At 51.1% G+C, this 17,821-nt stretch overlaps 1 protein-coding gene across 3 annotated transcripts in view; it reads left to right on the top strand.

Annotated features, from left to right (window-relative positions):
- cnbd1 (cyclic nucleotide binding domain containing 1) overlaps positions 1-17,821 on the top strand; it is a 119,251-nt gene that overhangs the window by 13,388 nt on the left and 88,042 nt on the right. The window lies entirely within an intron of this gene.

Raw genomic sequence — 17,821 nt, 5'->3', positions numbered from 1 at the left:
AGGACTGAGTAGACAACCATGAGGTTCAGGGTAGACAAAACTTTATGAATGACATTTGCTGATCAGGAAGGCGAGAATCCAGTTGCAGATAGAAACCCCAAGAACAATCTTGAAGTTTAAGAATGAGCTTATTCATTATTATTGTGTTAAAGGCTGAGCTATAGTCTATGAATTGCATCTTGACCTAGGTGCTCTTCTGGTCGAGGTGTTCCAGAGCTGAATGTAGTGCAAGAAAAATAACGTCCTCCGTAAACCTATTTTTTTCTGTATGCAAATTAAACTGGGTCTAGATTGTCTGGAAGACTGGTGCAGATGTGGGTCAGTATCATTGTTGCAAAGGACTTCATTATGGTTGATGTTAGAACTGTTGAACTGTTAGAAATGTTGGTAGTCATTGAGAAGGGTCACTTTATTTTTCTTGGGGACAAAATATGTCATTGCTAGAGATCATCCCTGATGGCCAACAATGGGCCTGATAGTCTCTGCCACAATTGTCTATCATTTGTTTGATTGTATTCAGAGTGGGATTATCTATAATAATTAAAAGTCTCATCTTGACAAATTCCTGTCTGCGCTATATATTTAGAAAAAACGCTACCATATATCGCTATGATTTTTGGCCATCTTACTCAGTCGTCCTCCGCTGAGCAGGCCCCGAGGAATTTTCCCATCGATTAAAAATAAAAAAGTTATGAGGGTTTAAAAAAAAAACTTGAGATCCTCTCGCCTGTCAATTACCGCGATGAAGGTAACGCCCGTTCCGGGGGGGAGGGGGGGGGGGGGGGGCGGGGGGGGGGGGGGGGGGGGGACAGGACCATAAAACCGCGGATGCCTGGACATGACTTAGTCACTCTGCAAGATCGCGAGGGAGAGACCACGACTCTCATTCTAAGCTGTGAATCAACTGAACTGTGAGTCTGCAATGTACTTGCAATAAATGATTTGTTAGCCCATAATGAAAATGAAATGAGTTGTTTGGCCCGCCCTGTGCTTGAAACTGAAATGGCAATGGAAATGAAATGAAAATGCAATGAGCTGTTTGGCTTGGCTTGGCCTGCTCTGTGCTTGAAACTGCAATGGCAATGGAAATGAAATGAAAATGCATTGAGCTGTTTGGCTTGGCCTGCCCTGTGCTTGAAACTGCAATGGCAATGGAAATGAAATGAAAATGCAGTGAGCTGTTCGTCCTGCCCTGTGCTTGAAACTGCAATGGAAGTGAAATGAAAATGCAGTGAGCTGTTCGTCCTGCCCTGTGCTTGAAACTGCAATGGAAGTGAAATGAAAATGCAATGAGCTGTTTGGCCTGCCCTGTGCTTGAAACTGCAATGGAAATGAAATGAAAATGCAGTGAGCTGTTCGGCCTGCCCTGTGCTTGAAACTGCAATGGCAATGGAAATGAAATGGAAATACAATGAGCTGTTTGGCCTGCCCTGTGCTTGAAATTGAAATGGAAATGAAATGAAATGAGTTGTTTGGCCTGCCTGAAACCACTAATTTTGGCCCACAAGGCCCCTATTAGCTGAGAAACCAGTCCTTTTTGCCCAAAATGCCCATATTAGCCCAGTAGAAATATTTTGGCATTTTGGTTCCAGGCCAGGAAAAGTCCATAAAAAGTGCCTTTCACTGAGATTTCAATCAGATTTTTTTTAAAGAGCCCCTTAGGCCCATCAGGCCTGTACTAGCCTAGGATGAGTCCCTTCGGCCCATCAGTAAGTATTCCCCCTGCAAGTATTAAACCTCACCCAAGTATTTTTCTCCCTCCCTTCATTGGCTCCCTGTGAAATCCAGGCCAGGATAGACTTTCCTCCATTGCTGTGATCTGCAGAAAAAGATGAAAAATGTCCAAAATTGATTCTCCACCCTCTCCCCCTTCTCTCTCACAGAGTCACCCGTTTTGGGCAGAATTTCTGGCAGTTTCTGAGCTGCCTGCCCACTAGGCCTGAGCTGAGCTGCCAGCCCACCAGGCCTGAGTAACTGAGCTGCCAGCCCACCAGGCCTGATTGACTGAGCTGCCAGCCCACCAGGCCTGAGTGACTTAGCTGCCAGCCCACCAGGCCTGAGTGACTGAGCTGCCAGCCCATGATTCTATTTGGCCCACAATTTCCATACTAGCCCTCGGGAATCCAGTCCTTTCGGCCCACAACACCCATACTAGCGCTCCAGAAAGCCCCCCCCCCCCCCCCCCCCCCCCCCCCACTGGCCACCAATATTGGAATGGTGGAGAGATGGAATATTGTGTTGGGGGGCCGACGAGTCCCACTTAGTCTAGCCCTCCTTAAAAGCCTTGAATAGCCTGACCTGTGGTGGGGAAGATGCTGGATAAAAGATGAAATAGCAGCACATTTGGATGGCAGTAACAGGATCAGTCCTAGTCAGCATGGATTTTTGAAGGGGAATCATGCTTCACTAATTTTCTGGCCCGACTTCGGGCTGTGGTGGTGTTCCGGCGGTGGCTACCCGACTTCGGAGGCTCGGACGCGGGCCCAGTGGACGATAGCGTCAGGAGCTCACAGGTCACAGGTTGGTGACCTGTTTTTCCGGGGCTCCCGCAACAACATCTTCGTCCGCTGGACTGGAGGGCGGCAGCTTCGGCAGCTTTGACCGCCCCGGGCGGTGGAGTTTGAACCGGCCCATTCGCTGAGCTCGGATTCAGCCGCGGGACTGACTTACTTACCATCACCCGGCATGGTCACAACATCTGAAGGAAAGTTGGGGTCATAGAATACGAAAACCGCATTTTTGGCAAAGTTCTTCTACACAGTTTTGCTGGTAGAGATTGCTGTTAGTATTTTTTAGCTTTAAATGTTTTGATTTTATTTAAGTGTTTTTAACTTTTAACACTTTCTAGGTGTGTGTTTCTGAATGTCAGAAATTAATTGTATGTTGATCCAGCGGCAAGGCTGACAATTTTATTTTAGCATTTCCATATGACGTTGTTCTTGCATCAGTCTCCCCTCCGCTCGGCCTAAAAAGACCACGCACTATGATGAAATGCTAGGAACATGGGGATAGGTGAGATTGGAGCTGAGGCTTTGTGGCAAATACATTTTAAGAGATTGTTCAAGGTAATCTTTTTTTTGTGAGTCAGGGCACATTTGGGGTGGGGGTTAAATATTGGCAAAGAAAGTGGAGCTGAATTCCCTGCACTTCAAAATAGTTGATCGGAAACGTTTATGCCCACCTAAGAGAAAATAAATCTGGGCCTTGATTTAATGTCATATGTGAAGTACAGTACCTTTGACATAATACCACTACTTCAATTCTGCACAGGTTGTCTGCTTTGATCTGTCGTTTTCACTCCTTACCCTTCCATATCTCTAGTCTCCCTCTCCCCTGCCTATCAGTCTGAAGAAGGGTCTCGGCCTGAAACGTCACCCTTTCCTTCTCTCCAGCGATGCTGCCTGTCCCGCTGAGTTACTCCAGCATCTTGTGTCTATCTTCGATGTAAACCAGCATCTGCAGTTCCCATTGTATCGTTCCTACACATTTATTTTACCTGTTGGCCAGACAAGAGCACTGGGTATTATCCAAGTGATTTCCTCTTCAATTACTGATCTCCTTTGAGTCTGCGTAGCTGTCTGTTCACAAGAACCATGATTCTTTGCTCCCACCTAGCTGGCAATCTAGAAAGAAGTACATTGGCAATCAGCACGCCATTTAAAAAAAAAGTAATAGTCATACAGCACAGAAATGCGCCTTTTGGCGCAACTTGTCCATGCCAACTAAGATGCGCCCCAATCAAGCCAGCCCATCTCTCTGGTACTTAATTCCCCTGGTTTGGGTAAAAGATTGTGCATTCACCCTATCTATCCCCTCATGATCTCGTACACGTCTATAAGATCAACTCTCAGCCTCTAGCACTCCGACTAAAATCCTAGTCTGCCCAACCTCTCTGTGTAGCTCAGGCCCTCCAGTCCTGGCAACATCCTCGTAAATTTAATAGTTAGATTTTTGCTGAAGGAAAAATTAATCGTTTGGATATGGATTAATAAGATATACATTTTTGCTCTGGAGCTGGTACTTTAGCTTTGATTTACGAGCAAGTATGATTGGGAATCAAAACGCAAAGTTGAAAGGTCAATGGAGTTGCGGTCTTCAACGAGTAAAGAAACAAATCTGATGCCAAGCTAATGAAGGCTATTTTGGTTCTGTTCATTAATCATGTATGATTACTGTGAAACACAAAAAAGATAAATTGCTTGTAAATCTGACCTCACCTCTTTGGGTTGTCCCAAAGCTTTACACTTAACCAATTTTGTTGTCTTTATAGTCACTGCTATTATGCAAAAAATATTAAAGATAACAAAACAGAAACAAGAAAAATGTCGATAACAGCTGAAGTTCTAAAGAGTTAGTTTTGGTGCAGACATGTCTCAAGAAAGGAGGCTAATGGGCCTTTCCCACTTAGGCGATTTTTCAGGCGACTGTCAAGTCATAGCAAGTCGCTGAAAAACCGGTGACTGGAACGACGACCGTCAGAGTGGAGCACATACACACACATCGCTTTCTTCACCAGCCAGTTATACAGGGCAAGCGGGGGGAACGCTGTCTGAGTGAAATTCACACGGTGCAAAGTCAATGTGATACAGACACACACCACGATGAACAGGAAGGTTGGCACTGTAATTAAGACGGTGAAAGCACAGTGTACACTTAAGTCCTTTAAAAGAGGGGGGGGGGAGACGGGGTGAGGAGGAGTGGAGACAACTTTTAAGAAGTCAGAGATACATGACTGTGAAGCTCGGCGGACATTAACTTTACCGGTCGGTTATCCTTGGTTCTGAAAACTACTGTTTACGTTTTTTTCTCCCAATGATCCACTGAAATTTACCGGTCAGCACCGGCGACAACCTACGACAGCCTATGACAACCTACGACCTTCTGGCAACCCACCTACGTCACGAGAATCCTTGCTACTCTCCATGGTGTCAAAATTCAGGTCGCCGCTAATTTTTCAACATGTTTGAAAATGAGTGGTGACCAGAATGAAGCCGCGACGAGTTACGAGAATGCGGGAACTACTCACCACCATGCAGGCGATACCCCAGCAACCTCCGGCGAAGATGTGGCGACCATGTGGTGACCTCGTAGTCTCCCGTAGTCGTCTAAAACGTCGTGTAAGTGGGACAGGCTTATTTCCATCCTATTTTGTGTAAGCAAGTGTTTTGGGTAGATTGTTCAAACAGCTAACCCACTGCCCATTGAAAAATTTAAGGATTTGCCAATTAGCAAATCACTTACTTCCAAATACGGGCACTTTGGTAAAGCCCATTCCTTGCTTTGTGTTCTGCCTGGAGATTGGAATCATCTGGTCTTTTTGTTAATGGGAGGGCTTCACTGCCAGCGCACCAGACAGTGCTTGGGTTTTGAGTGTCCTTGGATTACTGATTGGCGGCAGGACTCCGGCTGATTAAGACCCTTGAACACGGTTGTCGTTTCTAGCTCAGTTTTATGAATGATGGGGATGGTGGGAGGGGGGAAAAGAAGTTGAGATGTGCAGGAGCAGCACATAGAATGTTGATTATTGATCTGAATATCCGGACTATGAATCATTCATGACGAGACAAGAAAGGAAATTACATATTTGAAGCTGAACAAAAATGGAAGAAAATTCAGCTTTATACAATTGCACAAAAAAAACATCAAACTGAATGCAGGAGAATGCACAGAGGTTCGTAGGGTCCCCCTCGGTCGTGACTGACCATGGGTGATGCATCCTAGTTGTTGGCTGCTTACTCCAAACCTCGGCTAGAACAGCGTCGCTTGTGGCTGAAGAGACCAATTGGTCTCTTGTTGCTGAAGTTGTAACAAGAAACCAATGAAGTGGCTGAAGTTGCTGCGCTCCATTCTGCGCGCCCGCTCGTCTGCCCCTGTGTTTCAACCGTTTCTCTTCCCCCATTTTGAGATGTTGGTTCATCTCCACACATCGATGTCAAACGTGTTCAAAATGTTGGTTACCTCTCCACACATCGATGTCAAGCGCCTTCACATCTCTCTTGCAGACATCCTTTTAACGTAGCTGGGGACGGCCGATGGTTCACCTCCCAGATGTCAGCACTCCATAGAGGATGTCTTTTGGAATACAGCCATCCTCCATGCAGTGGACATGGCCCAGCCACCGCATACTGCGCTGCCTGAGTAGAGTGTACATACTAGGAAGGCCAGCACGAGACAGGATCTCGGCGATGGACACTCTGTCTTGCCAGGATATGCCCAGGATACGGCGGATGCTTCTCAGGTGGAAGGTGGTGAGTCTTCTCTCCTGCCTGGCCTATGTAGTCCATGTCTCACTGCCGTACAGCAGCATGCTGTAGACACAGGCATTGTAGACTGCTATCTTTGTCTTAACTGTCAGCTTTGGGTTGGTCCGCACTCGAGTTGTGAGGCGAGCGAGAGTTGTAGCTGCGTTCCCGATTCTCTTATCAATCTCTGTGTCCAAGGAGAGATTGTCGATGATGGTGGAGCCGAGGTACGTAAACTGATGGACGGCATCAAGTTCGTAGTCGTCGATGGTGATGACAGGTGCTGCCTCTGTATCCTACCCCAAGATGGTCAGCCCGAAGTCCTTGCATGCCCGATAGAAGCGGTCCATCAGTGTTCTGTAAAGATGTTGTCATGAACACACTGTGTCTTTACTACTTTTATTGATATCACATAACCGTTGCTGCCCTAGCTGTACATGGTCTGTCACAGGAGCTAGAGAGGGATCAATGGGTGGGGAGGTTGCAATTATACTTCTGATATGGGGAGTGGTTAGTAGTGGTGAGCTCACTATATTAAAGGTACATGCACATGTCATCTACATCCTTCCCCTTGGAAACAAAGCAATACAGTAGTGACGGGGCGACCACGTCTCATACGCTACGAGCATGTAAGCAAACAGATGAGCAACCAGCTAAGCAAAATCACCATAGCGGACAGGCGGCTTAACCAGCCGGCCGGACCGGGTACGCAGCTCGCCATCTCCCCCCTCTGCAGGAAGAGCAGGAGCCGGAACTGGGGCGGGCGACCGAACCGGGGATCCTGGAGGAGAAGGAGTCGGCGGAGGCAGAGGAGGGGACGCAGGCGCAGCAGCGGTTGGACAGGGGAACAAGGGCTGTCAGGCGGAGAGCGGGGCTGGACGAGCTGAGATGGCAGGGAGCGAGGCATGCGTGGGGCGGCGGGCAGTGTAGCGGACAACGGAGGGGAGAAAGGGTCGGCAGGCGGTGGTGGGGGCTCTTTGACAAGCCGCAGATGTTGGCGGGACTGGCGGTAGATGGTACCATCGTGGTCGACCAGGTGGGACCGCGGCGAAGCAGCATCACCGACGACGGTGGCAAGTTTGGAGTGACCGGAGGGGGACTGCATCCGGACGACTTGGCCGGGGAATAGATGCGGCAGGGGACGGCTGGACTGGTCGTGGGAGCGCTTTTGCACTGCGTGCTTGAGGGCAATGCGCTCCTGGACAGCAGCAGGCTGGAGAACAGAGGGCACGAGGGACTGCTGGGTCACAGGGAGTGGAGGTCTCGTTGTGCGAGCCATCAGCCGCTGAGCTGGCGAGCCCAAGGCAGTGTCGCGGGAGATGTTCCGAAGATTGAGGAGGGCCAGGTAAAAATCGGATTTGGAAAGTCTGCAATGCTCCAGCAAGTCCTTAGCACTGCGGACAGCGCGCTCCGCCAGGCCGTTGCTTTGCGGGTACTCGGGACTGCTGGTGTAGTGTCGGAAGTTCCAGCTGGCAGCGAAACCCCGAAACTCGGCACTGGTGAACTGGCTGCCGTTGTCAGATTGGAGGCTCGCCGGGGAGCCGAAAGTGGCGAAGTGGCGGCGCAGCTTCCCGATGACGGCCGAAGAGGTGAGGGAGTGCAGCTGGTCGACCTCGAACCAGCTGGAATAAGAGTCAACAAGGACCAGGAAGTGCTTGCCACGCCATTCGAAAATGTCAGTGGCGACTGCCATCCAGGGCAGTTCAGGGACAGGCTGTTGCAGAAGCGGCTGACGTTGCTGATGGGGAGCGAGGCTATTGCAGGTAGCGCAGGCGGAGACCCTCTCCCGGATGTCTTGGGCCATGCCGGGCCAGTAGAACTGACTCTGGGCGTGGGACAGAGTGGCCTCGGCCCCAGGATGACCGCGGTGGGCGGCTTGAAAATAGTGGTCCCGCAGCGCGGCGGGCACAACGACTTTGTGTCCTTTCACCACCACACCGTCGTGCAGGACAAGCTCGTCACGGACCAGGAAGTAGGGCACAGCACCGGCCGGCAAGGATGAACGGCTGTCTGGCCAGCCCTGTCGGATGACGTCGGCAAGCTGCTGCAGGGCAGGATCCTTGGCAGTGTGCTTGACCAGGGACTGCATCTGCTGTGAAGGCACAATGTTGACGTTAAGCCCCATCAGGTCAGACAATTCGTATGGGTGGCGATCAGTGGACGATAGTGGTGCGCGGGACAGCGTGTCGGCCACGAACATGTCCTTGCCCTTGCGATACACATTTTTAAAAGTGAAGCGCTGTAGCTGCAGCATCATGCGCTGCAGCCGGGAAGAGGCAACGTGGATCGGCTTGTTTAGGATGGTGACCAACGGCTGGTGGTCCGTCTCGATCGTGAAGTTGTTGCCCAGAATATAGTCCTTGAACTTGGAGCAAGCAAATACCACGGCAAGCAGTTCCTTCTCAATCTGAGCGTAGCGCTGCACGGCAGAGGTCATGGTGCGGGACGCATAGGAAACGGGCAGCTGCTGGCCATCGTGGAGCTGCAGGCAGGCGGCACCCAGACCAAATTTGGAAGCGTCGCAGGTGAGAACGATGGGACGCTGTAGATCGAAAAATTTGAGAGTGGGGGTACTGACTAGTCTAGACTTCAGGACGTCGAAGGCTTGTTGGTGATGCGGGAACCCAGACCCAGGCAGTGTCCTTCTTGATGAGCTCCCTCAAGGGCGCACTCAGCTCGCTGAGGTCAGGGATAAATTTTCCCAGGTAGTTGACCATGCCCAGGAAACGCTGCAGGCTGGGCACATTGGTGGGTGAGGACATCCCGGAGACAGCAGCCGTTTTTTGCGGGTCAGGCTTCAGCCCCGAGGCAGTAAAAACGTGGCCCACGTAAGTGACCTCTGAGACGCGGAAACGGCACTTCTTTGGGTTGAGATTGAGGTTGATTTCACGGGCCCGATCTAGGACTTGACGGAGGTGAAGGTCATGCTCAGCCATGTCCTTACCGTAGACCAGAATGTCGTCAACGATGATAGCACACGGCAGACCTGCAAACAGCTGCTCCATGGTTCGCTGGAATACCTCGCTGGCAGAGTTAATCCCGAATGGCATGCGGAGGAATTGGAACCTTCCGAAAGGCGTGCTGAAGGTCGTCAGGTAGGAGGATCGCTCGTCCAGCGGTATCTGCCAGAAAGAGCTCTTGGCATCGAGGACCGAAAAAACAGTGGCCGGACCAACCTGTGCAGCGATGTCCTCCACTGTTCGCATTGGGTAGTGTGGGCGTTTGATGGCCAGGTCCAGGTCCTTGGGGTTGATGCGAATGCGAATTTCAGTTTTGTCTTTTTTCGCGGCAACAACCATGGTGGAGACCCACCTGGTGGGATCGCTCACCTCTTTCAGTATACCCATGGTGACCATGTTGAGCAGCGTAGATTTCACCTTGTCCTTCATGGCGAAGGAGATGCAGTGCGGCGGGCGGATCACCGGTTCAACGCTTGGGTCGACAGCAATCTTGTAGCAGCTGGGCAGCTTGCCCAGCTTTTCGTCGAAACGGTCGGGGTATTTGTGCAGGGGGTCCATGAGGGTCCGCACCTGGTGGATATCACGGTGAAAAGAGACCAAACCGAGGTCTTGGCACACCTGGGCACCCAGCAAGGTAACGTTGTTGGAGTCTAGCAGGTAGAAGGTGAGGGGCCGAGAGGCCTTCAGGACCTTGCAGTGCAGGGTTGCCTTTCCCACGGGAACGAGTACGGCTCCCCCGTAGGCATGCAGGCGGGAGTTGGCAACAGTCACTATCTCATTAGTTCTTATCTTTTTGAAAAGGCTTGTTGACATTACATTGGTTACGGCCCCCGTGTCGAGCTTTGCGGAGAAGGTCGAACCATTGACAGTGACCCGAACCGAAGGGTCCGTTATCAAGGCATGTGCATCCAAGAGTGAAAAAATGCTGGTCTCCCCCTGGGATGAACTGGTATCAGACAAAGGGAGTTCGTCAGGCTGAGGCTGGGAACCTTGCTCAGGCTGATAGCGAGCCTGGTTGATTAACATTCTCCGAAGAGGGGTGGCCGGCTTCCCACGAGAGCATCAAGCTGCAGAGAAATGGTTTAACTTCTTGCAAAAATTGCATGTTTTGCCCAAGGCAGGGCACACATTACACTGATGGGAGGCAAAATTGCAGTTGGGGCAATGTCGTGGGCTCCCGCCCCCGGGTGCAGGGGAACCCTGTTGCCGTGGCGGGCCAGCGTTCGGCCGGCGGCCAGCAGCAGTGGCAAAGTTAATGTCATGATCAGCAGGCGACAGTGCCGAGGTGACAGCCTCAGCCATGCGGGAGGCGTGCAGAGCCTCGTCCAGAGACAGGTCGGGCTTCCGCAGAAGTTCAGCCCTTAGCTTCACAATGAGAAGGCCATATACTAGGATGTCCCAGGTCACTTGATCGGGGGTCAGAGCGTCCAGGCGACAACGCCTGGCCATGTGTCGCAACGCGGCGATATAGTTGTCGATTGAATCAGAGTTCTGTAAAGATGTTGTCATGAACACACTGTGTCTTTACTACTTTTATTGATATCACATAACCGTTGCTGCCCTAGCTGTACGTGGTCTGTCACAGGAGCTAGAGAGGGATCAATGGGTGGGGAGGTTGCAATTATACTTCTGATATGGGTAGTGGTTAGTAGTGGTGAGCTCACTATATTAAAGGTACATGCACATGTCATCTACATCCTTCCCCTTAGAAATAAAGCAATACAGTGGTGACGGGGCGACCACGTCTCATACGCTACGAGCATGTAAGCAAACAGTTGAACAAACAGATGAGCAACCAGCTAAGCAAAATCACCATGGCGGACAGGCGGCTTAACCAGCCGGCCGGACCGGGTACGCAGCTCGCCATCTCCCCCCTCTGCAGGAAGAGCAGGAGCCGGAACTGGGGCGGGCGACCGAACCGGGGATCCTGGAGGAGAAGGAGTCGGCGGAGGCAGAGGAGGGGACGCAGGCGCAGCAGCGGTTGGACGGGCAGGGGAACGAGGGCTGTCAGCGGAGAGCGGGGCTGGACGAGCTGAGATGGCAGGGAGCGAGGCATGCGTGGGGCGGCGGGCAGTGTAGCAGACAACGGAGGGGAGAAAGGGTCGGCAGGCGGTGGTGGGGGCTCGTTGACAAGCCGCAGATGTTGACGGGACCGGCGGTAGATGGTACCGTCGTGGTCGAACAGGTAGGACCGCGGCGAACCAGCATCACTGACGACGGTGGCAAGTTTGGAGTGACCGGAGGGGGACTGCATCCGGACGACTTGGCCGGGGAATAGACGCGGCAGGGGACGGCAGGATTGGTCGTGGGAGCGCATTTGCACTGCGTGCTTGAGGGCAATGCGCTCCTGGGCAGCAGCAGGCTGGAGAACAGAGGGCACAAGGGACTGCTGGGTCACAGGGAGTGGAGGTGTCGTTGTGCGAGCCATCAGCCGCTGAGCTGGCGAGCCCAGGGCAGTGTGGCGGGAGATGTTCCGAAGATTGAGGAGGGCCAGGTAAAAATCGGATTTGGACAGCCTGCAATGCTCCAGCATATCCTTAGCACTGCGGACAGCGCGCTCCGCCAGGCCGTTGCTTTGCGGGTACTCGGGACTGCTGGTGTAGTGTCGGAAGTTCCAGCTGGCAGCGAAACCCTGAAACTCGGCACTGGTGAACTGGCTGCCGTCGTCAGATTGGAGGCTCGCCGGGGAGACGAAAGTAGCGAAGTGGCGGCGCAGCTTCTCGATGACGGCCGAAGAGGTGAGGGAGTGCAGCTGGTCGACCTCGAACCAGCTGGAATAAGAGTCAACAAGGACCAGGAAGTGCTTGCCACACCATTCGAAAATGTCAGTGGCGACTGCCATCCAGGGCAGTTCAGGGGCAGGCTGTTGCAGAAGCGGCTGACGTTGCTGATGGGGAGCTAGGCTATTGCAGGTAGCGCAGGCGGAGACCCTCTCCCGGATGTCTTGGGCCATGCCGGGCCAGTAGAACTGACTCTGGGCGTGGGACAGAGTGGCCTCGGCCCCAGGATGACCGCGGTGGGCGGCTTGAAAATAGTGGTCCCGCAGCGCGGCGGGCACAACGACTTTGTGTCCTTTCACCACCACACCGTCGTGCAGGACAAGCTCGTCACGGACCAGGAAGTAGGGCACAGCACCGGCCGGCAAGGATGAACGGCTGTCTGGCCAGCCCTGTCGAATGACGTCGGCAAGCTGCTGCAGGGCAGGATCCTTGGCAGTGTGCTTGACCAGGGACTGCATCTGCTGTGAAGGAACAATGTTAACGTTAAGCCCCATCAGGTCAGACGATTCGTATGGGTGGCGATCAGTGGACGATAGTGGTGCGCGGGACAGCGTGTCAGCCACGAACATGTCCTTGCCCTTGCGATACACAATTTTAAAAGTGAAGCGCTGTAGCTGCAGCATCATGCGCTGCAGCCGGGAAGAGGCAACGTGGATCGGCTTGTTTAGGATGGTGACCAACGGCTGGTGGTCGGTCTCGATCGTGAAGTTGTTACCCAGAATGTAGTCCTTGAACTTGGAGCAAGCAAATACCACGGCAAGCAGTTCCTTCTCAATCTGAGCATAGCGCTGCTCGGCAGAGGTCATGGTGCGGGACGCATAGGAAACGGGCAGCTGCCGGCCATCGTGGAGCTGCAGGCAGGCGGCACCCAGACCAAATTTGGAAGCGTCGCAGGTGAGAACGATGGGACGCTGTAGATCGAAGAATTTGAGAGTGGGGGTACTGACTAGTCTAGACTTCAGGGCGTCGAAGGCTTGTTGGTGATGCGGGAACCAGGCCCAGGCAGTGTCCTTCTTGATGAGCTCCCTCAGGGGCGCACTCAGCTCGCTGAGGTCGGGGATACATTTTCCCAGGTAGTTGACCATGCCCAGGAAACGCTGCAGGCTGGGCACATCGGTGGGTGAGGACATCCCGGAGACAGCAGCCGTTTTTTGCGGGTCAGGCTTCAGCCCCGAGGCAGTAAAAACGTGGCCCACGTAAGTGACCTCTGGGACGCGGAAACGGCACATCTTTGGGTTGCGCTTGAGGTTGATTTCACAGGCCCGATCTAGGACTTGACGGAGGTGGAGGTCGTGCTCAGCCACGTCCTTACCGTAGACCAGAATGTCGTCAACGATGATAGCACACGGCAGACCGGCAAACAGCTGCTCCATGGTTCGCTGGAATACCTCGCTGGCAGAGTTAATCCCGAATGGCATGCGGAGGAATTGGAACCTTCCGAAAGGCGTGCTGAAGGTCGTCAGGTAGGAGGATCGCTCGTCCAGCGGTATCTGCCAGAAAGAGCTCTTGGCATCGAGGACCGAAAAAACAGTGGCCGGACCAACCTGTGCAGCGACATCCTCAACTGTTCGCATTGGGTAGTGCGGGCGTTTGATGGCCAGGTTCAGGTCCTTGGGGTTGATGCAAATGCGAATTTCAGTTTTGTCTTTTTTCGCGGCAACAACCATGGTGGTGACCCACCAGGTGGGATCGCTCACCTCTTTCAGTATGCCCATGGTGACCATGTTGAGCAGCGTAGATTTCACCTTGTCCTTCATGGCGAAGGAGATGCGGTGCGGCGGGCGGATCACCGGTTCAACACTGGGTTCGACAGCAATCTCGTAGCAGCTGGGCAGCTTGCCCAGCTTTTCGTCGAAACGGTCGGGGTATTCGTGCAGGGGGTCCATGAGGGTCCGCACCTGGTGGATATCACGGTGAAAGGAGACCAAACCGAGGTCTTGGCACGCCTGGGCACCCAGCAAGGTAACGTTGTTGGAGTCTAGCAGGTAGAAGGTGAGGGGCTGAGAGGCCTTCAGGACCTTGCAGTGCAGGGTTGCCTTTCCCACGGGAACGAGTACGGCTCCCCCGTAGGCATGCAGGCGGGAGTTGGCAACAGTCACTATCTCATTAGTTCTTATCTTTTTGAAAAGGCTTGTTGACATTACATTGGTTACGGCCCCCGTGTCGAGCTTTGCGGAGAAGGTCGAACCATTGACAGTGACCCGAACCGAAGGGTCCGTTATCAAGGCATGTGCATCCAAGAGTGAAAAAATTCTGGTCTCCCCCTGGGATGAACTGGTATCAGCCAAAGGGAGTTCGTCAGGCTGAGACTGGGAACCAGGCTCGCTATCAGCTTGAGCAAGGTTGATTAACATTCTCCGAAGAGGGGGGGCCGGCTTCCCACAAGAGCGGCAAGCTGCAGAGAAATGGTTTAAAAGTTGCATGTTTTGCCCAAGGCAGGGCACACATTAAACTGATGGGAGGCAAAATTGCAGTTGGGGCAACGTCGTGGGCTCCCGCCCCCGGGTGCAGGGGAACCCTGTTGCCGTGGCGGGCCAGCGTTCGGCCAGCGGCCAGCAGCAGTGGCAAAGTTAATGTCATGATCAGCAGGCGACAGTGCAGAGGTGACAGCCTCAGCCATGCGGGAGGCGTGCAGAGCCTCGTCCAGAGACAGGTCGGGCTTCCGCAGAAGTTCAGCCCTTAGCTTCACAATGAGAAGGCCATATACTAGGATGTCCCAGGTCACTTGATCGGGGGTCAGAGCGTCCAGGCGACAACGCCTGGCCATGTGTCGCAACGCGGCGATATAGTTGTTGATTGACTCTCCAGGAATCTGACGCCGGCTGAACATTTTAAAACGCTCTAAATTGCAGTTGGTGGGTATGTCACACTTCTGACACCATGTAAAGATGTTGTCATGAACACACTGTGTCTTTACTACTTTTATTGATATCACATAACCGTTGCTGCCCTAGCTGTACGTGGTCTGTCACAGGAGCTAGAGAGGGATCAATGGGTGGGGAGGTTGCAATTATACTTCTGATATGGGGAGTGGTTAGTAGTGGTGAGGTCACTATATTAAAGGTACATGCACATGTCATCTACATGTTCCTGCTGGGTTTATTAGTTCCTGCTGGGTTTATTAGAATCTAAACTGTCCAAGAATCTAAAATGTATGGCTAAGGTTTGTGGTGTTAATGACTTTTTAATGTCTATGTAATAATTCAGATCTTCTGCTTACACAATCAGAATTTCCACTCCATTTAACTGGCATTTCCTTTGTTTAACGCAGACTTTCAAAGTATGCTGGAAACTTTACGCACTTAATTTAATGTTTTTATGTATTTAACCAAGTGGAAACTTGGCCAGTGTGTAGACTGAATTTCAGCTTTTCGCTGCGATTAAATTTGTGGTCTCCAGCCACCTGCACTATTCCCATGGAATTCTGGTTGCCACCCAGACAGACATTGCAGACTTTTGCAAATTATCTAGCTTAAAATTTTGAAATTAGTTCACTGAACCTGTGGTACTTCAGACCTGATGCAAGTACAGCACCCCCTTTAAATCAATAAAAAGAAACAGTTACTGACAAGCTTGAAACAGTTCAGAGAAGATTTACCAAGATATTGCCAGGACTCGAGGGACTAAGCTATTGGCAGAAATTTAGCAGGCTGGGGCTTTATTCCTTGGGGGAGGGGGAGAACAAAGGGAGACCTGGTGCAGCTACTATGAATACTTTGTTACTTTGTCAGCGCCCGTATGTGGTGACTATTTGCATACCATAGGTGTAGACTACATTCATTAATTGGAGGGAAGGAGGATGAGGGCTGACCTTACGGAGGTGTACAAAGTCGTGAGAGGAATAGATCGGATAAATGCACAGTCTCTTGCCCAGAGCAGGGGAATCGAGGACCAGAGGACATAGGTTTACGGTGAGGGGTTAAGATTTAATGGGAACCTGAGAGGTAACTTATTTACTCAAAGGATGGTGGGTGTATGGAACACGCTGCTGGAGGAGGTCATTGAGGCAGTTTCCGTAACAATGTTGAAGAAACATTTAGATAGGATAGGTTTAGAGGGATATTGGCCAAAAGCAGGCAGGTGGGACTAGTATAGATGGGACATGTTGGTTGGCCTGGGCAAGTTGGGATGAAGAGCCTGTTCCAAGCTGTATGATTCTATGAGATAACGGTAAGAAGGTCTTCAGAGGTTGCTGTTTAGGTCTCCTAAGTGGGACAGGGGCTAACTGAGCCAACTAGAAAGATAGGTTGAGGGAAGAGTAGGTGAATATCCAATCCAGTAGTGAATTAGGCAAAGGCTAGCTACTGTGCTCTGATACAAAATAATTGACCTGAAATTTTTAGTTTCTCTCCACTTGATGAGTATTCCAATAGCTATTATTGCTATGCTCATCTCCATATTTCTGGAGTCCCAAAGCTATGAAATTGTGTTTCAGTTGAATGTTGCTAGCTACTTGCTGGCACTAATTTGAAGTAAGTAGTATGATCTTGGACTGACTGTCGGGCGGCACTGTGGCAGTGTTGCTGCCTCACAGCCCCAGAGACCCAGGTTTGATCCTCAATACGGGTGCTGTCTGTACGGAGTTTGTACCTACTCCCTGTGACCGTGTGGATTTTCTCCGGGTGCTCCAGTTGTCCCCACTCTCCAAAGACATACAGGTTTGTTTCTTAATTGGCTTTGGTAAAATTGTAAATTGTCGCTATTGTGTGCAGGATAGTGTTATGCCCCTGTCCCACTTAGGAAACCTGAACGGAAACCTCTGGAGACTTTGCGCCCCACCCAAGGTTTCCGTGTGGTTCCCGGAGGTTTTTGTCAGTCTCCCGACCTGCTTCTACTACCTGCAACCTCCGGCAACCACCTGCAACCTTCGGGAACCGTACGGAAACTTTGGGTGGGGCGCAAAGTCTCCAGAGGTTTCCGTTCAGGTTTCCTAAGTGGGACTAGCGCATTAGTGTACAAGGTGATCGCTGGTCGGCACAAACCTGGTGGGCCAAAGGGCCTGTTTCCGTGCTGTATTTCTAAACTAAACTGAACTAAATTAAGAAGTTATTATTATGACCTCTCTATTTTGAGCTTTGTGCGGTTTGGTCCTGCAAATATTATTTTTTAAATTGAATGAAATAAGTCAAATTCAGAAATAAAATCACATTGCACCCTTGCAATCATTACAGAAGCTATCCTTCCCCAATTTTATTTGCACGTAATGCCACAGAAACATAGATGATCAGAAACATAGATGCGCACATTAATTTTACTTCAAGTGCTTTACTTTAATTTTCATGTACTACGCTGGGTCCAATATGCTGTCTTCCAGCTGGCATGCAAGTATGGGCTTCTGCCTTTCATTTCAGTGTTATTTAACTGTTCAAGTAGACCAAATAAAATCTTATAAGCTTTTTCACACTCTACTTGAATCCGTCAAATTTTGCATCATGGATCCATGTGACATCTTATCTATCTATCTATATTACTAAATCTCTGATCTTGACCGCTTTTGGCCTACTGTGCTGCGATTTCCGACAGAACCCGCCACCTACAGCCGTCATTTTTGGCCACCTCGTCCAGAGCCCCCCTCCGCCTTACGGGTGTGGAGAATTTTTCCCATCGATGAAAAAATCAGAGAGATATTAATGTTTTAATAAAAAATCACCATTCTCTCTGCTGCCCTTGCTGGAGGGAGGGGGAGGGACTATAAAACCAGGAAGTGGTGTGCCTCACTCACTCTCTGCAATATAGATGAAGCCAAGGGTCACATCTCTCTGAGCTCTGAATAACACTGAACAAATGTCTACACAACTGTGAGTAACCTTAATGTGGTTTGAAAATGAAAATACGGTTT

The sequence above is a fragment of the Leucoraja erinacea genome, chromosome 4, assembly GCF_028641065.1.
Source record: "Leucoraja erinacea ecotype New England chromosome 4, Leri_hhj_1, whole genome shotgun sequence".
NCBI classification, from domain to species: Eukaryota; Metazoa; Chordata; class Chondrichthyes; order Rajiformes; family Rajidae; genus Leucoraja; species Leucoraja erinaceus.
The sequence above is the reverse complement of the archived record's forward strand: the minus strand, read 5'-3'. Positions and strand labels throughout refer to the sequence as shown.